General features: G+C 49.3%; 1 protein-coding gene across 6 annotated transcripts in view; it reads right to left on the reverse strand.

Annotated features, from left to right (window-relative positions):
- EPB41L1 (erythrocyte membrane protein band 4.1 like 1) overlaps positions 1–12,238 on the reverse strand; it is a 115,772-nt gene extending 103,534 nt beyond the window's left edge. For 2 of the 6 annotated variants that reach the window (XM_045194950.3, XM_045194949.3), the window contains exon 1: positions 12,113–12,228. The gene's annotated coding sequence lies outside the window, so the exon portion shown is untranslated. Of the gene's footprint in view, positions 1–11,310; positions 11,396–11,505; positions 11,743–11,874; positions 11,898–12,112 lie in introns of those variants that run through there. The other 4 variants (XM_071221760.1, XM_053927445.1, XM_045194952.3 and 1 more) reach the window with 4 other exon arrangements.
- Between the last annotated feature and the right edge of the window lie 8,696 nt (positions 12,239–20,934).

Consider the following 20,934-nt stretch of genomic DNA (forward strand, 5'->3'; position numbering starts at 1 on the left):
TACTGCCAACTGAGGATAGAACCCACAACCTAGGTAAAGTTCCCTGACCGGGAATCAAACCCTCAACCTTTTGGTATACGGGATGACGCTCCAGCCAATCAAACCACCTAGCCAGGGCTCCATAAATATTATTAATTAACAAACAAAGGGGCTTTGTTTGAATGAAACAGGCCAGATAGATGGGCAGACTGATGGAGAAGTTCAGAAAGGCAAAAGGTGGTGTGCCCTAGGCAGGCCACCTCCCTGACCCCTCTGACTGCAGGTCCTCACTAAGACCACGCTGGGCTGAGGAATGGAATGGTAGCCATCTGGGGCCTGCCAGGAACATGGCTTTGAAGTCCCCCAGCACTGGCTCTGCTCTTCCTAGCTACGACCTTTGGAGCCTGCATTTTTTCTCCCATAGAATGGGGGCGATACTATTATGGTACCCACACAGGGCTACACAGGGCCAAGCTTGCAGATGCTGAGATGCTCTGTGCCACTGTAACACCATGTGTCTCTGACTGCCTGGCAACAGGCTCCTCTTCCCAGGCCACTCCCTGAACTCCCCTGCATCTCAGTATTCCCCTGGCTCCCGCCGATGTGGCCCTTTTTCCTTTCTGGGAAGGAAAGCCTGGAATGATGATGGCTCCAGCCCCCTCACATCCCACTCACCTGGGATCACACGCCCCGCCAAACACACACACGCGCGCACACGCGCACGCACACACTCATACCCTGGCAACGGAATGTTCCCAATCTGACATTTGCTTGTCATTTACACCCCTCCTTGGGTTCCCTGGCCCCCTCCTCACCCTTTAGACCCAAACTCTAACACAGGCCTAGGTCCAAAGCCCACCTGGGGCGGACACTGAACAAACTGTGGCCAGTTCACTCAGGCAGGCTCCCCCTTCTGAGCCTCTGCTTCCCAGCTGTGTAGCATGGGGGTGAAGAGGGTGGAAGCAGGGAGTGGCTTCTCCTGCAGGCCAACTCTGATATTTAGTCTGATATTTCTGGGATCAGTTTAACTTCAGACAGAACAGAGCTCAGACTTCCACCTTGGCCAGGTAAGCAGGCTGCCCTGTTATTATGGAACAGACCCCATGGTGAGCCTGCAGGGACCTGGGCCTAGAGAGCCTGCCCCCAACCCTTCTCAGCTCAGCTCAAGCCTGGGCAGAGGGACAAAGGCCCTCCCTGATCACTGGTCCCCACTGCCTCCTCCACAAGGCCATAATTTTTCTGCCCTGCCTTTCCAGTCTTCTCTCTCTCTCATTCTCATGGTGGCATCATCAATCCCCCAAATTTTTCTTAGCAAAACAAAGCTTGAAGCTCCCCCTCCATTTGGGGTGCTGAGCCTATGCCCCTTCTCTATGGAGATTCTGGAGCTGACTCTGTTTCCACTCTGCTCTTTCCTGCATTCTTCCTACAGCTCTCCACATATGTGCCCCACTTCCCCATCTCCAGGCTGGAGACCCCTCCTTCACCTCCTCGGGAATACCTGTCTCCTTGCCTCAACTCACTCAGCCATGTCTCCGCCAGATGCTACTCTCTGTAACAGAGTCTAACAATCCCTACTTGACCTTCAGACCCTTGGCTCCAAGAACTCCTGCAATGATTTCTCTGTCTCTGACTCTCACCCCCCAGCACCATGCTCATAACACAGTATGTGTCTGCCGGAACACCAATAACAACAACCAGTAACTGAAAAATAATGCAGTATAACCATTTACTGACTGTTTGTTATCATGCTCAGATCTCAGCATTTTACACACATCATTTCAGTTAATCCTCCCAAGTCCCCAACAGATTTGTCATCCCTGCCCCTCTGTTTTAAGCTGAGGAAACTGAGACTCAAAGAAGGGAAGTGACTTGCCCAAGGTCACACAGCCAGGCAATGGCAGGGTCAAGACTGGAATTTAAGTTCTTACCCACTGCCCTACTTGGCCTCCTCCAATCCACAAATAAAGGAAGAGATATGTGAAAGCCATGGCCTGCCAGTGAGGGGCCACAGGGGCTCAACCCAGCCCCACCAGGACCAGAGGCAGGTTCTGCAAATAGAACTTAACGGCCTTCTATTAAGCTCCTGCTCTGTGCAAAACTCTATGCTAAATGCTGGGGAGAAAAACAATAAGGTGTGAGAAGTCCTAGGGTTCACAATCTAGGAAGAGAAACAAACCATGTCCCAGGATAAAGTGAAGGCCAAGCAGAACTTGTCCCCAGAAAAAACAAAACAAAACAGATAAGGTGCTAAGAGAATGCAGAGGAGGAAAAGACAAATTCTCATTGTAGGGGTGGGGATGGGAGGGCTCACAAGACTTTGTGGGGCAGAGGTTGGTACCTAAGCTGAGCCTTGAAAACACAGACAGGATTTCAACAGTGATTGCAGGAAGGGGGGTGGCATTCTTGGCAGGGAGGAACCCAGGGACCTGTGGCAAAGACACAGGTAAGCACTGGGTGTGTCCCAGGAACCTCAGGAGACACATTCTCCAAACCCCTCCCCTTGGCACTGGCCCCAGGTGTCCGGCTCGGAAGAGAGGCCACCTTGAGCGTCCCCAGACTCACAGGCACCAGACTTATTTATGGTGAACGGGAACGGGAAGAGGGAGAAGGCTGAGCATCTGGGCACGTGGTTTGACAGGAGGACCTCAACAGGCTGGAATCTGGGCTCTGTAGGAAATTTCTGAAGATGGAAGACACTAAAAGAAGCAGGGTGGTCCCATTGGAGGGGGGTGAAGCTGGGGAAGCAGCAAGAAAAAGGGCAAAGAATATAAATTGGGTACCAGGAGACCTGGCTTCCAGAACCACAGATCAAAGTTAAATGGAACCTTGAGCTTGTCTTGTCCAACCTTCATTTTACACCTGGAAAAACTGGGGCCCAGAGAGGGAAAGGGACTGGTGCAGAATCCCTCAGCAACCTCACTTAAAACCAGCAATGTGCCGAGGGGTAGGAGAGATCTGTCTATGATACCTGACTCTGCCGCGAGCTTCCAGGTGACCCTTCTCCGGTCACTGGGCTCCCACTCTATAAAATGGCCCTGAAGACAGCGGTTTCAAAGTCTTATGGGTTGTGACTCAGAGTCAGGTGGTGCCCATGTTTTGAGAGTATGTTTTGATCCTCTCCCGAGATCAAAACATACTCTCGAAAGTATGTACTGTGTCATTTCAGAAGTTCATAAACATGTGAGATCAGCATTCTCCAAGGACAATCTGAGAACCTGTGTCTCCCAGTCACCTTGGCATGGAACCTGTTAAAATGGGCTGATTCCAGGGCCTCACCACAGATCCACCCACCTAAGGAGCAGTGAGTTTGGTCCTCCTGTCAAACCACGTGCCCACGTGAGTTTGAGTCTCTGGGCAAGTCCTGGGAGAGAGTGTTTTTAGTAAGCTGCTCTCTGCTGTTTCGGGAGGAGCCCTGCCTTAGGGAACCTAGAGGTGGGGGGAGGTGCCAGGTGCTCTCCTTTCACATATTGAATATCTGCCTCCCTGCCTATGAAGAGAGGGCTCTGTGGCTGAAAGTTTTAAAGCCACTGCTCATTAATCAAGGTCCCTTCTGGTTGAGCCATCTGCTCAAGCGGACCATGGGCATGGCCATGGTGGAAGCGGGTGGAGGCCCAGCAAGCCGGTGGCAGCTGCCCAGACTCTCCAGTGCAGTTCTAAGATCAGCAGCCCTGCCTGGGAGGGAGTCTGGCCTCCTGGGCTGAACTTAGGGTGAGAGGAGGTTTCCAATCAACCCAGCCTCTAGGCTCTTTCCCTCTCTCCAGCCTGTCAGCCCTGGCTTCCTTCCCTTTTTCTTTCCAGCACAAGGATACTCCTGAACCTGAGTTTCCGGGCTCCAGCCTCTGCCTTCCTCCCCCTCTCCCCATCACCGAGCCTGAGAGAGGATCACCAAGTCCCCACACTCCCAAGCACCCTTCTGAGACAAAACTATCACCCTCTGCAGGTGATAAGTATTTAACTGGAACACTCAAGATAACCTATGAAAAATGTAGGTGGCGAGTAACAAAACAATATTTAGGAAATAAGCCACGTGCTTTCAGACCTGCTCTGTCACCTGCCCCTGATGCAGGGTCTGTCCCACAGGTGGGCAGCTGCCTAGGACCAGATGGGTTCAGAGTCCTGGCCAGCCCCATGGCTGATACTTCAGTGTCAGTCTCTGTGGGGGTGACAACACAGGCCTGGGAGACAGGCGACCTGGCCTGGAGACCCTGCTCTCTGAGCCAAGAATTTGTTCTCTGAATCTGAACAAATGCACATCCCTCTGAGGCCCCCTAAATGTTCTCACAGGCCCCACCTGGGGCAGTGTAGGAAAGACTCAAAAGCACCTGCTGGCTTTAGATGGATCTAGATTTCAACCCCAGCTGTGCTGCCTGCTGGCTGAGGACTGGGTAGGCCTTGGGCGAGTTACTTAGCCTCCTTTAATAAAATGGGGAGCTAATCTCCACCTTCCTGGGTAGGCGCAAGGATTAAAAGACAGAGGTGTGAAGGCGCTGAGCCTGGGATATGGCACGTGGTAAGCCGATCAATGTAATTAAGCAGTTGTATACCAGCTACCAGTGAGCCTCTGCCGAGAAGGACTAGGCTTTCCAGTTCTGAGGTGGCCCCAAGCAACCCTAAAATCACCCACCTGAACTGGGTCTGGAGGCTTTATCTTTAGACCTTTAATCTGGACAGAAGATGGGGAGAGGGTAGAGGGGGAGGCAGAAGAGTGAGAGAAAACTGAGAACGGGAACAAGACAAGTAAGGGAAAATCAAGGGGTGAGGAGGAGCCTGGCTCCCCCAGCTGAGGGGAAAGGAAGATGACTTCAGGGAAACTGCCAAGACAGGATAAGCCTTCTCTCCCTTCCAGAGCCTTCCCTAGGCCCGCCAAGGCAAGGCTAAGAGGGACACTGCCTGCTGAGAGCACCGCCTTGGCTGTCAATAGGGACACTGAAGCCTTGGATTACTTCCGCTCTGGCTCTGCACGCTGCACTGCCCGCCCCTGGTGGCCTCCTCGGGCTGGAGCAAGCAGAGAGGGCCAAAGCCAGGCAGGGAACAAGACTAACTGCCCCTCCTGCCTGTGGAGGTACTGCCTGCTCACTCAGGATTCAGGGGCCCCCTTGCTTGGGATTCTGGTCCTGACTCAGCAAGACTCTTCCCCTCTGGGTCCTCACCTCCAGGCCCTGTGCTAAGCCCTCTCCAGGCCTCTACCTGCCCCAAGCTCCTGCTCCTGAGGCTGAAGTTGCAACTGGGAGAAAAGCACTGTTCAGACTATAAGCAAGAGCCACAGACAACGTGTTTCACTCGTCACTGACCCGCTGTGTGACCCTCTAGGGGTCACTTCTCTCAGAGCATGTTTCCTTCCTCTGGCTAATGAGGGCAATGGAGGGCAAGGACCATCTCTGAGGTTCTCCCAACTCCGACAGCAGCGATGCCTCCCAGGACACCTCCGAGCACAAAGGGGCAAAGAGGGCTTGCCTCAGGAGAGGGGTGGGCTCTGCTGGGCTCTGCTGAGAAGGCAGTGGATGTGGCAATGGCCAAGGTCTATTATGATGATGACGATTATAATTAAAAATCACAGCAACAAACTCTTAAGCACTTTACAAAGAGCTTTCTCATTATCCCCTGGGAGTCACAATCTGGTGAGAGAGGTAGAGCTGGATGGTAATTATTCACATTTGGCAGATAAGAAAAGTGAAGCAAGATCGAAGTGACTTGTCCCAGCTACTAAGTGCAGAGAAGGGGGAGCCAAAGGGGAAGTGGTAAGTATCACGTGCCTATTTCGTGCCAGCTCATGCGGCTTGCTCCCATCTGCCATCATGACCAAGGTGCACAACCACTGCATGACATTGCAGACACTACTGTCCCCACCTCACAGAAGAGGAAACTGAGGCAAACAACTGATCTATATTTGAGGGCTCAGGGCTGTTCCATTGCAAAGCCTGGATTAGGACCTGGGCTTGTGGGACTCTAAGACCTGCACTCTTTTCATCTTCTTGTATGTGCTGGGTTGAACCGTGTCCCTCCCCCCCAAATTCATGTCTACCCAGAACCTCACAATGTGGCCTTATTAGGAAATAGAGTCTTTGCTGATGTAATTGGTTAAATAAAATGAGGTCATACTGGATTAAGGTGGGTCCTAAATCCAATATGACTGGTGTCCTTATATGAGGAGACAACACAATCACACAGGGAGAAAGGAGAGACAGCCATGTAACCAGCAGAAGGTAGATGCTGCTAAAAGCCAGGAGCCCAAAGGATTGCTGGCGCCTACAAGAAGCTAGGAGACAGGCATGGAACAAAGCCTTCAGAAGGAAACACACTTGATGACATTTTTTGTTTTTTAGAGAGAGGGGAAGGGAGGGAGAAAGAGGGGAAGAGAAATATCAATGTGTGGTTGTCTCTCACACACCCCCTACTGGGGGCCTGGCCCACAAACCAGGCATGGGCCCTGACTGGGAATCAAACCAGCGACCCTTTGTTTCACAGGCCAGCGCTCAGTCCACTGAGCCACACCAGCCAAGGCTGACTTTTTTTTTTTTTTTTAATCTTCATTGGAGGACATGCTTTTAGAGAGGGAAGAAGGGGACGGGGAGGGACAGAGAAACATCAACTGGTAGCCTCTTGTAGGTTCCCCAACCAGGTATCAAACCCCAAACCTAGATAAGTACCCCAACCAAGAATCGAACCCACAACTTTTCAGTGTACTGGACAACGCTCCAACCAATTAGGCCCCACTGGCCTGGGCTCTTGCCAGCATCTTGATTTCTGACCTCAAGCTCTAGAACTGTGACAGAATAAGTCCCTACTTTTTCAAGCCACTTGGATTGTGGTACTTGTTAAGCAACCCTAGGAAATTAATACACTGTGAGTCCACTGCAGACCAAAAACTCACATTCCAAATCTCAGATTCCCAGTCATCAGCCTTGGAGGTTAATGGAGGCCTGGGGGCCTGTGAGAAGTCACTGTCATCTCTCCTTCACCTCCCTGGCCCAGACTGGCCTGAAGTCCATCCGTTGTGCTTCTTATATGTTCGAGGTCTCTATCCACCACACTGGGCCCTTCCATCAGGTAGACAAACACCCTCCGAACCTGGTCTCCTGGTCAGTAGTCTCTGCCCCCACCCCTATCCCTATATCCACACAAGCCATCCTCTAAAGACACCTGCAAAGCTGTGTTTTTGAAATGCAAATCTGACCCTTCCTGGCTAGCTTTAGGCTCTTCCTTTATTCCCCACCACCTGTAGGTCAAGATTTTCAGCCTGTGACAGACTGGCCCCAACCTTCCTCTTATATCCAGCCACTTACCCCACCCATCCCTATCACTCACCACCTTCTCCAACCACATGGAACTATTTGGATTTACCCTAATAAGCCATAGTGCCTTTGCACATGTTGCTCCAACTACCCGGAAGATAAAACCCAGCTCCAATAAACCACCTCTCTCCTCCATGAAGGTTTTTTCTCCACGAACGGCCACATCCTGGCACCTTGTACACCGTACATGTTTACCTCTCTGCTCCCATGCCTAACCTGTGAACACTTGTATTCATTTCTATTTCTGTTAGGCTTAGGATTGGCAAAGGCATTCAAGAATGTTGAACTGAATTGTGGAGCAGACATAATGGTAATAATCGTTAACATTTACCAAATGTTTACTATGTCCTTAGCACTGTGAAAAGCATTCCTTGTATCTTACCTCATTTTGTTCTCAAAACAATGCTACAAAACAGATACGATCATTGGTCCTGTTTCGCAGTGAGGAAATGAAGAGATAAGGTCACTTGGCCAAGGTCACCCAAAGAGCATGTAGCAAAGCCCAAATGACTCTAGAGCCAGTGCTAGTAACCAATACTATGTGTTCAGTCCATCGCAATACCCTCATTTTACAAAAGAAGAAATAAGCAAGAAAGGAAAAGTGACTTGTCCGCAGTCAGTAACAAGGCAGGGCCCCTAATCTTTGGATTCCTTAACTCACTGCCCTTCCTCTTCCCATTCTTGCAGGATCCTAATCCAGGAGGACACAGAAAACAAGCTGGGCTATATCTCCTGAACAGCTTTCTCCTGCCTTCCCTGAACAGAACTCAGCATGGGCCTGGGCACAGTGAGGGCTCAAATCTATGGCCACGAGATGCAGCAAAGAGACAGATAAAATGTGCTTCAAAAACATCTGAGGCCTGTTTAGATATTACAATGTCAGGGCTTGAGAAAAAAAATGGGGTATCATTTAGTACTGTCTCCCATTCTATAAAGGTATTCATTCAAGAAATTTATTGAACACCAATCATAAGCCAGGCACTGACTGGGGGCATTAAAAGGCTGATAATCAAGTTCCTGCCCAGATGGTATTTGCAATCCAGTGAGAGGAGACGAACAAGTTCATGTATAATTACAAACTCTCATAAGTACTATAAAATACAGGAAGCTCTAAGAATGTATAACAGAAAAAACAGACTTAGCCTAGGGAGTTGGTGAAGCCCAGCGTGACCTGAGAAAGTGACTCTTGGGCTGAAATCTGAAGAGTGGGAGTTAACAAAGATAAGAAGCAGGGAAAGAGTGCACTAGACAGAGGGAACAGTGTGTGCAAAATCCCAGAGGCAAGAGAATTCCTGTTGCCTTGATGAACTAAAAGAAGGCCAGAGTGGCTGGTTTCCAGAGGGGTAGACAGAGACTCCATCCTACAGGTCTTGTAGGTCAAGGTAAGGAGTGAAGAAACTGAGCAGAGCTGGAAACCTCTTATCTAGGACCTGGCCCAGCGCAGACACTGTCAATGAGTCATTCCATGATTCAGTGAAGGAGTGAAGATCACAAGGAAGACCTGGGACTTGAAACCAGTACCGCTATCTGCCAGGTTAGGGTTGCGGGCTACTTCAGGTATGTGTGTGGGAGGAAGCAGGGGCGGCCTTCCAGGTGTTTCAGCCGATAGGAGGTTCTGGCTCTCCGTCTGCACTTCTCTTCAGCTCTAGAGTACCCCAGAATCACCTGTGTCTGTTAAAACCGACTGCTGGGCTGCACCACCAGAGTTATCGATTCAGTAGGTCTGGCATGAGGCCCAAGAATTTACCTGCCTAAAAAAGATCCCAGGTGATCCTGCTGCTGCTGATGGGGTGACCATACGCTGAGAACAACTGCTCTGGACTAGAGTATATGGGGGCTGGGGGCAGAGGGAGTGGAGACCATAGCCAGGATCCTCGGGGGCTAAAAGGGTAGATTCCTAAATCTGGGTGAAAATCAGACAAACTCTGGCACTCTGAGAAAGAGAAGGGGCCTCAAAAATCCCAGAATCCAGCCTAATAGCTTCTCAGCCAAGGAAACTGAGGCTTAGGGTGTTTAGGCTGACATAAGAGAAGCCCACTAAAAATGTATTAAGTGAACAGGGAAACGCATACAGGTTTTGACCAAAGTCAAAGAGAGACTGGTTGCTCAGATGCCAGGGCTCCTGATCTCCAGGCCTTTCTCATCCTGGGAAAGGAATTCGGGGAAGGGGACAAGCTCAGGTTTTCCCAGCTTCTGCTGCCTTGGGCAGGGAAACATTTTAAGAATTGCAGAAATCTGCTGTTGGCCTCCAATCCTATCACCCATCACCCTCCTTCCTTTCACACTCCCAGCTCTCTCCCTTTTACACTCCAAATCCTGTGCACTTTATCCTGGCAAACCAGGCAGCAGAGGGGGAGGTGAAGTTACAGGGAAAAAGAACTGGAAGTGAAGGGAGGATTCTTGCACTTGAATATACTTTCAGAATAACTCCTCCCTCCCATAAGAGTCTCTGTTTCTCTCTATCCTTGTATCCAGTCTTACCCCAATCTACCTACCACCTTTCTACCCAGTTTTTTCTAAACTAGAGTGGCCCTGAACAAAATTTTTCTATCCTATTCCAGTTGGCAGCAAAATGCCACTTCTCTTGCAAATGCACATGCACAGTCTCACTAATATACAATCAGATAGACGTAAATAAAAACAAATATACCAGAATTTATAAAAACACATATGCATCAAGAAATACATCATTCACTGTTCACTGATAAACCATACCTAAGCACAAAAACGCATAAGAAATACACAGAACACACACATGCACACAGACTATAGATCTAGAAATGCATGCACTGCATCAATGGGGAAAGGGGTACTTACACACCAGAGACCTCTCTTAAAGTGCAGGTCTCCTGAGGGGGGATTCCTGGCGGGGGTGGGGGTGGGGGTGGGGGTGGGGGTTGGCGCTGGCCCTTTAAAAGAGTGGTCCTCCCTCCTCCTTTCAGGGAACCTAAGATGTGGCTCTACTCTCAGTGCCGGGGTGAGAGGGGAGTGTGGTTGACCTGGCCAGGCCAGTCTGGCCCTGAATGACGGTCCCAGCTCCAAGACAGGAAATGGATTCCTGAATCGACTGGGACACCAGCCTGGGGCCCACTGTCGCTGCTGCTGCCACCACCACCACCCCACACCCACACCCCATACACACTGGGCTTCGGGCAGGACACGCCCTCCGCTCCAGCTCGACCCGGTGTGCGGGCTCCCGCTGTCAGCCACGCTCCCTCATGCCCCCAGGGTGTGGCTGCCCACCTGCTACCAGGGCGTCTCCGCCCCCCAAGGATGCTCCCGTGGCCCTTGCCACCCACTGCCCCGGCCAGGTGCCCGGCTCCCTGCGACAGCAGCGCCTTGGCCGCCGCCCCCACCTCTTCCTCCCGGCAGTGCGGAGACAAAGCCGCGCACACGCACACGGGGGCTACGCGGGTGCACACCCAACCTTGCACGCGCACACACGGGGAGTCACACTGGCGCTCACACAGCAACACACACACACACACACACACACACACACACACATCCTGTCACAGGCTCCCGCCACAAGCAAAGCCACTGGCACACACCCTCATCAAGATGTACACACACTCAGCTACACATTCGGACACACCCTCTCATAGACACATTCACGGAGACACACGCAGGCACACACACCTTCTCCCAGTTCAGGCGCGTGGAGACACACGGGGCACATACACTGATGCACACACATGCACACCCGGCACACACGCACGCACACACCGAGCATCCACTTGCACTGACCCACGTACACTCGGGCGCTCACAGCCAACACACACCCGGCGACGTGGACCCAGACACACATACCGGTGCCAGTATCTGGTCAAACGAACCAAAGCCGGGCTTCTGCCTGGGGCGCCCGCCCCCTGCCCAGTGGCGTCCAGAACCCCGGAGTCTGCCCGCCCGCTGGTCAGTGCCTGAGGACCCAGGACCGAGCCTAGAGCCCTCCGTGATCACCTCCAAAACACACACACACACACAAGCTGGGCCGCGGCGGGGTCGTCTGGCCCAGAGGAGGGCAGCGGGGACGGCTAACCTGGTGGCGGCGTGGCTTCCGGCGCTGTCTGTCCTAGATCCGTGCGTCCGGTGGCCGCCCGGGTGGGCTCCGAGGCGCGCTCGAGCTGCGCAGAAAAGCCCCGCTCGCTCGCTCGCGCCCTCACTCCCTCCCACAGCACTCAGCCCCCTCCCCGCCCGCCCGCCCCCTACACCCAGTCTCCCCTGTCCACCCTACCCCGCCCCGGGCCGGCTCGCCCGCGGAGGTGGCGGCGATCCCAGCCGCCCGGGCAGCCGCGAGCTGGCGATGGAGGAGTGGCGGCGAGCTGCGAACAGCCAGGGGAGCGCTGAAGCCGCGGGAGCCGCGTCGGGAGGAGCCGCGTCGTCCAGGGGAGGAGAGGAGGGGAGGGGGCTGAGCCCCGCGAGCCAGCCTGGCGCTGGTGGCCCGCCGCCCGCTTCCCCACGTGGGCCCCGCGCCCGGCGCCTACCTGAGCCGCTGCCGTGCTCAGAGGCCGGGGGCCAGCGGCGGGGCAAGGAAGTAAAGACCCCAACCCCGGGCCTCGTCGCCCTCTCTGTCCCAGCTGGTGGGCTCGGGCCCCACCCCCACCTCCTCCCAGGTCTCCGCCAGCTCCGACCTCGGTTTTCCCTGGCTGGGACTCCTCGGCTCTGGGCCCGGTGCCCCGGGCTAACCCCGCGGCCAGGCGCCGAGCTCGCTGGCCTCCAACACCTCCAGCCGGGACCTGGCCGACGCCCACCAGCTTCCCCACTGCCCTCCCATTGTTTCTGTGGCGGGAGCTCTCGGAAGACCACACCACGCATTCCAGCCCCCTCTTAGGTAGCAATACCTCTGGACCCTCTGGAGGCTCTCTAAGCGCTGGCCTCTGGCTCTGGACCCGACGCCCACCCTCTACAGGCGCTGGCACACCCAAAGTAAAGAGCTTTTCTAAATCACCACCACAGCCCTTGTAGGCGCTCTTTCAGGAAGGGAGGAACTAACCCAAGTTCGGCAAGCCCGAAAGAGCAGCGGGAGAAGGTGGGGCACAGATTAGTTGTCCCCATTCCACAGATGAAGAAACCGAGAGAATTCCTGCCCCCAGAGCTCCTGGGAAGTGCAGAGCCCTCCAGAAATGCAGGGAATAATGAGCCTGGCCTCCATTGTTGGGCACTAAATAAAGCAAGGGGACGGGGGGTGGGGAGTAAGTGTCCCGCATGCACCTTCCTGGGTTTTACTGGAAGTCAGGAGGTAAGAAAAGGCCTACTTAAGTGCTGGAACTTTCAACTACTTTTGTCTCTCTTAATCCTGACCGTGGCCCTATGTAGCAGCTGATTATCCCCACTTTCCAGATGAGAAGCTTGTCTTAGGTCTCTCCACCAGGCAGCACAGAGCCAATATAGTCCAACAATTATCGAAGTTTACTGCACTCCTCCCTCCAGTACAGGTACTAAGTGCCAAGTGAGCAGCTGAGAGCAAAAAAAAAAAAAAATCAAGGAGGGGCTTCTACAAACTAGGAGAGGGCAGAACTGAGGGAGCTGAGGCAGCAGGGCAGGACTGAGCGTGGCCTGGGGGCTGGAGGAATTATAATGAATAATAAAACTAGTGTGTTTGGAGCGCTTGCTGTATTCCAGGCGCTGTTGTAAGAGTTTCACTTACACTGACTCATTTAATCCCACAATAACACTGTGGGAAAGAGGTTAGTCTTATCCCCACTTTATACATCAGGAAACTAAAACACAAAGACACTACGTAGCTTGGAAAGTGGCAGAGCTAAGATCCAAACCCTGGAAGCTGATTCCCAAGCCTGCACTGTCTGAACTACCGAAAGACAGACAGGAGCAGCCCTGAATTTGAGGCAATTGTTTAAATGACCAGAATCCCCACCACAGCAGCACTCTCTCTACTTGCCATCTTCTGTCTCTCTGTGCATCGCCGGTGTCCAGCACACAGGACCTGGTATGTGGCCTGGCTGGTTAAACTACAGCATAGCTGCCACGTGAGGCCAGAGTGCTGGGCTGCAGCTCTCTTTGCTCTGCTGGGCACTTTTATCAGTGGTTATACATGAAGCAGAGGAAGGCCTGAAACACTAATCAAATCTACAGCTGTCATGAAGTTGGGATGGCCAGCAAACCCTCTGGACACCAAAATTCGTTTCCAGAAGATCTCAGCAGCTTTGGGGCTGAGCAGGCACTGACAAGATGAAGTGCTACACAGGATAAATGTAAACTCCTGCCCTTCAGTCCAAACCAGAGCAAGTCCCATAGGACTTTCTGTGATGTTGGAAACTGTCCTGAATCTGCATTGTCTGAAATAGTAGCCTAGCCACCTGTGGCTGTTGAGCATTGACATGTGGCTGGTATAACTAAGAAACTAAAATAATTGCATTTCATTTTAAATTTTTTAAATGTAAATTGCCACACGGGGCTGTGGCTGCCACATCGGATAGCACAGTTCTAAACAATCAAGGGTCCAAAATAAAGGATAGAAAGACACTAGATAAGAGCAGTTTCAGGGAAAATGACATAAAGGTTTGAGTTGACCTCAAGCTCAACAATGCAATGTGGCTGAAAAGTAAAAAGAAGAAGAAAAAGAAGGAAGGGAGGGAAAGAGGAAAGGAAAAAGGGAAGGAAGAGGGAAAAGTGAACACGAGATGCTGTATCAACAGAAACCAGGGGTTGGACCTCTATGGCTAACCTCCCTGGAGGCTCTGTGCTGCCCTGCCCATTGCAGCTGGACCACAGGCTTCAGCTCTGGGCCCCACACTCCGAGGGGTGCACTGCCGCACTAGGGCAAGCCCAGAGAAGGAGACCAGAAGGTTGGATGCCATGCTGTGTGGTGAATGAGTTAAACAGCTTGGAGAGGAGAAAGCACAAGGAGGATATAGTGTATGTCTCCAAACATCTGAAGGGCTGTCATACAGAAGATGAGATTTGTTTCTTGTCATTTAGGTCTAATAAAATAAAACATCCTGCAACTCCCTAAGCCACACTCTTTTCCTCAGCACCTAGTCCACCCAGGACCTGGTCCTTATTAAACATTGACTACAAATTTGCTAACAAATGGATGTGAAAAATCCCACTTGGCTCCAGTAGGTAGACATCCGGGAGGACAATGTCAGCTTACACTAAAGAACTCTCTAATAGTCAAAGCTGTCCAAGAATGGAACAGGCCACCTTGGGGGTGGTGAACTTCCTGCCAATAGATGTATTTAAAGAAAGACAGTCTTCATTTGGAGGCTGAACCAGGAATCAGATGACCTTTCAAGATGAAAAATGAGCAAGTTCTGCCTTGGCTGGGTGGTTCAGTTGGTTGGAGCATCATCTGGTGCACCAAAAGGTTGCAGGTTCAATCCCCAGTTGGGGAGCATATGGGAGGCAGCCTATGGATGCTTCTGTCTCACACCAATGTTTGTCTCTCTCTCTCTGCCGCCCTTCCTTCCTCTCTCTCTAAAATCAATTAAATTTAAAAAACATATCCTCAGGCAAGAATATGAAAAAAAGAAAGAAAGAAAAAGAAAAATGGGCAAGTTCTATTAGGAAGGAAAACACAAAGTCAAGGCCATGCTTGCAGTTATCTGGCTCTATGTATAGAATGAATTGATGTGGAGGGAACAGAGGCAGGGTGGACCAATTAGGAACTACTGCAGTGGTCCAGCAAATAAGAGAATAAGCTGGGGGGCCGCGGGGATGGAAAACCAAGGACTGGTATGAGGCAGCAGGAGCACTGCTCCCAGGCTGGGTGGGAGTCAGGAGCTACAGGTTCCAGCCCTGCTTCTGCCATGAGCTTACTGTATGGTCTCAGATAAATCCCGTCTCTTCTCTGGATTTCAGTTTCCCCATCTGTGAAATGCACAATAATCTCCAAGCCTCTTCTAACTCTGGATTCTGTTTATGGGAGAGAGATTATGAAGGATAACTGAGATAATGTACTAGACTGACTTAAATAGCTTCAAAGGAACAATATCATTGGCCTCGTGACTATTATTATTATCAAGGCCACCTCCCTAGGACTTGGCAACTAGATTGGTAGGAAGGGACAAAAAGGAGTCAGTGCATCTGTAGGGGAGGGATAGGGGCTAAGGACCTCTGATCTTTGGGAGGGTCACCTCGCCACTCTACCCCTCCCCCAAGCTCTGTGAGGACAAGCAGTGTTCTGTGTGCTGTCACCTCATGAACTGCTTCCTCATTCCTCTGAGCCACACCCCATACTTGTCTAGGGAAAGCTACCAGTTCTAGGAAAGTTAGATTCCTTCCCCTTCCTTTCAATGTTCACAAATGACACCTGGTGTTGCCTTTCCCTTAATAACAATATTATTGTCTCATATGAAAACGGCCAATATTATTGAGCACTGTATGCTAAGCACTTTAGTGACAGAGTTTTCTCATTCTGGGAGGTAGCTATAACTATCATCCCCACTTTCCAGACTAGAACACTGTGGCTGGTGGAGATGTACAATTTTCCCAGTCACAGAGCTTGGGATGGGGTCCCAATACAAGCCTATGTGCTTTCAAGGCTGCATTCCCAAAGGCTCCCAGCATTTTACTATGGATTTTTCCAACAACTTGGGGAGGAGAATAAGATTGGTATAGTATCCAATTTACAGCTGGGGAAACTAGAACTCAGAGATGTTAAACTTGGACAAGTTAGTCAAGTCTTCAATGTGCAGTTCAGTACTTTTTCCAGTTCTCTGCTGCTGTCCTGCACCCCAGTAGTGCTTTCATTCTCCCCCTGACCTTCCAGGGCCTCCCTAGTCCTCCTGGTCTGATGCCCAGCCCACTTAAGGAAGGACTTTTACTTGTCCTACTCCTGGAACAAAATAGGGAAGGATTTCTGAAAGGCAAAAGTTAATTCCTACCTTCTCCCCACCCCCCACCAGCACATGCATCCCAGTCCTAGAGGTGACAGGGCTGAAAGCTTACACAGTGAGTCACAGGGAGCTGACCTGCCAGAAACCGGAAAGCAGGTGCTAAGCTTAGTTTAGAGGGGTGGAAAAGTAGGCCAAGTGTTCTCGTCCCCAGGAGCACAGCCCAATTGCACCTCATGCTCCCCTACCCATCTCATCCCCAAATTCTGCAAACATTTAGAGAACCCTGTGCAAGGCCTTGGGGGCAGAGGACACATGGCATATAGAGTGCATCCTCACCCTTCAGAGGGAATAAGACAGTAAGTAGGAAGTGATATATACTTATAAAGAATGATGGAAGTACATGGTGAGTAATTTCAGGGAGAAACACTCTCTAAGGAGTTGAGATCAGATCAGAATGCAGTCTTAAAGAGTAAGTTGAGCATGAAGAGGCAATAGAGGGGCACTCCAGGCTGCAGGAATGTACATGCAGAAGCCCTAAAGCTTACATATATTTAGACTCAATTTAGCAGGCAATAGGGAGCCAAGGAATGTACTATGGCTTAGGAAAAAGACCGTCTGAGTCTGTCCCTCAGCTGTTTGACCTGGGGCAAGTTACTTAGCCCCTGTGGTAGAGATATTATTATTCCCCATTATTTGTTCCCCCCTTCTCACTAAGAGTAAACATTCTAGCCAGTTGCCACGCAACTTCAGTACCCTCCAGAGGAAGGAGCTCACTTCCCCAGCCCAGTGTCAGGCTTAACAACATGACTTACTTTGGCCAGTGAAATTTGGGCCAGAGAGATATATACAGGTCTAAGCAGAAACTTGAGGAACCATTGAATGTTTCAGTCTAGAGTCACATTCTCTTATCTCTGCCACTGGAATGGCATGTCCTGGACAGGAGCTGTGCCCTCAGCCTGGATCCTGGAGTGAAAAGACACAGAACAGAACTGCAGCCAATCCACAGCTGCCCCACAGCCCTTGATGTGTAACGCGAGGAGCAAACTGTGTTTTAAGCCACTGAGAATCGGGGGTTGTTTGTTATCGTATCATAATTTAGCATGACTTAGTGATTATAGTAGCACCTACCTCATAGAACTGTTGTAAGGATTAAGGATGACTACCTCATGAAATATGGATAGGCATTTCATCAGGGATTTGCATTATAAAATGATTATTCTGCCCACACATACACTCGTATGAAAATTTGATAGATGACAGAAATGACATTTGCAAAAGAGTAGCAAAGGATGGTGAAGTGGGTTGAATAAGTATCCTCCCAAAAATTCATGTCTACCTAGAACCTCAGATTATGCCCTTATTTGGACAGAGGGTCTTTGCAGATACAGTCAGGGATCTCAAACTAATGCATCCTGAATTCAGAGTGGGCCCTACACCTGATGACTGGCATCCTCATAAGGAAAAGTAAAGACCCACAGGGACACAGAGAAGAAGGTGATGGGAAGATGGAGGCAGAGACTAGAGTGATGTGTCTACAAATCAAGGAACTCCAAGGATTGCTGGCAACCACCAAAAGCTAAGGGGGAGGCGTGGGGTGTTTTCTCCCTGAGTATCCAATTCTGCCAACACCTTGATTTTGAACTTCTGGCCTCCTGAACTGTGAGAGAATACATTTCTGTTGTTTTAAGCCACCTGGTTTGCGGTAATTTGTTATGACAGCCCTAGGAAACTAATACAGATAAATGACTTTAAAAATGATTCTGAACAATTGGCTATTCATTTGGAAAAAAGTAAAATTAGATTCCTACCTCATAGCACACACAAAAATAACCTTCAGTTGGATTAAAGACCTAAATTCATAAAGCAAAACTTTAAAATCTTTAGAAGAATCCAAAAAAGATCATCTTTAGGACCTCAGGGTGGGAAAGGATTCCTTAAACAGGACATAAAATCAGAAATTATATTAGTTTGGGTTCTCCAGAGAAACAGAACCAATAGAAAATCTATATAAATAAGTAGATTTATTATAAAGAATTTGCTCCTGTGGTTATGGAGGCTGAGAAGTCCCGAGATCTGCAGTCTGCAAACTGGAGACTCAAGAGAGTGGATGGTGTGAGTTCTAGTCCAAGTCTGAGTCAGAGGACAGGAAGTCAGGCAGAGGGCAAATTCTCTCTTACTCCGCCTATTTGTGTCATTCCTGCCTTCAAGGGATTAGATGAGGTCCTCTCACCTTGGGGTGGGCCATTTGCTTTACTTAGCTTACCAAATTCAAATGTTCACCTCATCCAGGAACATTCTTACAGACACACCTAGCATAATGTTTACCCAAATATCTGAGCACTCCACAGCCTAGTCAAGTTGATGCATGACCATTGAGGCGACTTGTCAATCTGTATAAAATTGGTCACTATGTTCTTATCCCTGTACTTTGAGCTTCGACAAGAAAACAAAGCTTTTTGAATCCTGAAAAAAAAAAAAAACCAAATCGATGCATAAAATTAACTGCTACCACACAAATAAAAACATGAAAAGAACTGATATAGTCAATTACATTAAATGCAGAGCTTCTGTACATCAAAAGAGGCCATAAATAAAGGGAAAAAGAGGAGCCACTCACTGGGGGAAATCTCTGCAAGGCTTTTGACCAACAAAGCATGAGAATACAAAATATATAAAGAATTCATAACAATCTACATTAGAAAAATGGACAGACTACAGACAAGAAATTCACAGAAGAAATGAATGGCCAATAAACACATGAAAAGGGCTCCACCTCACTGGTAATCAGGGAAACGCAAATTAAAACTGCAGTGAAAAACCAATTCAATTTGACAAAGAAAATGTCTCACAATACCAAATACTGGAGAAAAATGTAGAAAACTGGACTCTCTTGTGCCCTGATAGTGGAATGGAAAGTTGGGACATGTTTTAGAGAGGCCTGTGGCTGTTGGAACAAATTACCAGAAACTTGGTGGCTTAAAGCAACGCATGCATATTCTCTCACATCCCTGCAGGCCTGAAATCCTAAATCGGTATCTGTGGGCCAGTGCTCCTCCAGAGGCCAAGGGGGAAGAATCTGTCCCTTGCCTCTTGTGACTGCATCTCTAATCTCTGGCTCCATGGTCACATTGTCTTCTCTTATTCTGAGATAGTCAAATCTCTCCCTCTTATAAGGATCACATTCCAGTCCCACTCTCATAATCCAGGATAATCTTTCCATCTCAAGATCCTTAATCACATCTGCAAAATCTTTACCATATAAATGATCAGGTGTCAGAGATCTTGGGTGGGGGGCATGATAGATGGGATAAAATACTGGTAGTTACTTGTACTCTAATGTTCTTAGCAGCATTACTCACAACAGGCGGAAGGATGAAAACAACCCAAGTGGACATCAGTAGATACTGGTTAAACAACATGTGGTATGTCCATACCATGAAAATTATTCAGCCATAAGAGGGAGTGAAATTCTGATACATGCTACATGATGGACATTGAAAACATTATACTAACTGAAAAAAGCCTGATACAAAAGGATGATATTGTATGATTCCACTTACATGGGATCTCTAAAATAGGTAAATTAATAGAGACAAGAAGTAGAAAAGGTTACCAGAGGCTGGGAGGGAGGTAGTTATTGTATAGTGGGATGATGAAAATGGAAATAGTGCTGATGGTAACACAACATTGTGAATGTACTTGATGTACATCTGAAAATGGTTAAAACAGTCAATTTTATGTTATGTGTATTTTGCCCCAATAAAAATAACAATTTGTACTACTAAAAAGAATTAAGCAGAGTAAAAAGAAATATGCGTAATTGTATTTATTTATTTATTTGCTTATCTCAGACTAATGATGACCAATTTCCTTCAGATATTCCAGGATTGCTGGATTTGTTTAGGATTCGCCTATAATCCTCCCACATATTTCTGATTACTTGGGGTATGGAACATTAATTGATCACACCTTTGGCAGAGCAAAGAGCAAATGATAGGCAAATATTCTTGGGAAAAAGTGGAAAAGTCAAAATATCCTTTTATGGACAGGTTTAGAACTCATATAGGATTTGTGCAGTTAAGAGCAGAGGAGGGACCTCCAAATCAGCAGAGAACACAACAGGAGAGACATGGAATTAGATAGTGAGAGTCCTCTCATCACTGTAGAATGAGGACACTGGACCAGTAATTTCTAAGACCCCTCCAGCTCTAACAGTACATAACTCTGTTATTAAACAAAAAATGAATAGTAATTCACATTTGCCTAGTGCCTGCGGCTTGTGTGGCACTGTGCTAAGTCCTTTTTAGCATTAGTTTATTCAGCCTTCACAATAACTCTGTGTGGTTTGTCTTACGACCCTTATTTTCAGACAAAGAAATAAGGGCGCAGATAACTTACATAACTTACTCAGGATAGCATAGCTGAGAACCGAAGCCTCGGATGTCTGTCTCCAAAGTCTTATGCCCCCCATTAAGCCGTGCTATGGGTCTTCCTTTGTGCAGATATTTGTGACAAGGACACGGCTGACTCAGTTGCAGGCCTGGGCCACCCCTGCTCAAAAGCAGGAGCCTGGAGGTACCTCTTAAAATCCCTTGGAGCTGCTCCTCCTTTTGCTATATTAAGGGGCTGTCGATACTGCCACTATCCAGAAGTTCGGCTAGAAACTGCCCAATGAGCTTCAAATATTGGACACTTTACAAGTGTTCACCTGCCCTTATCAATGGAGCACCCATTTCCCAGGTGAAGTGGTTGCAGCCAAGGGAGGAGGAAAGGCAGCCCCTTTTGGCAGAGGAGCTATATCTGACTGCATCTGTTCTTCTCTGACCTAGAATGGGCAAAACAAAAACCAAACCAAGTTACAATGT

This window comes from Desmodus rotundus, chromosome 6 (genome assembly GCF_022682495.2).
Source record: "Desmodus rotundus isolate HL8 chromosome 6, HLdesRot8A.1, whole genome shotgun sequence".
Classification (NCBI taxonomy): Eukaryota; Metazoa; Chordata; class Mammalia; order Chiroptera; family Phyllostomidae; genus Desmodus; species Desmodus rotundus.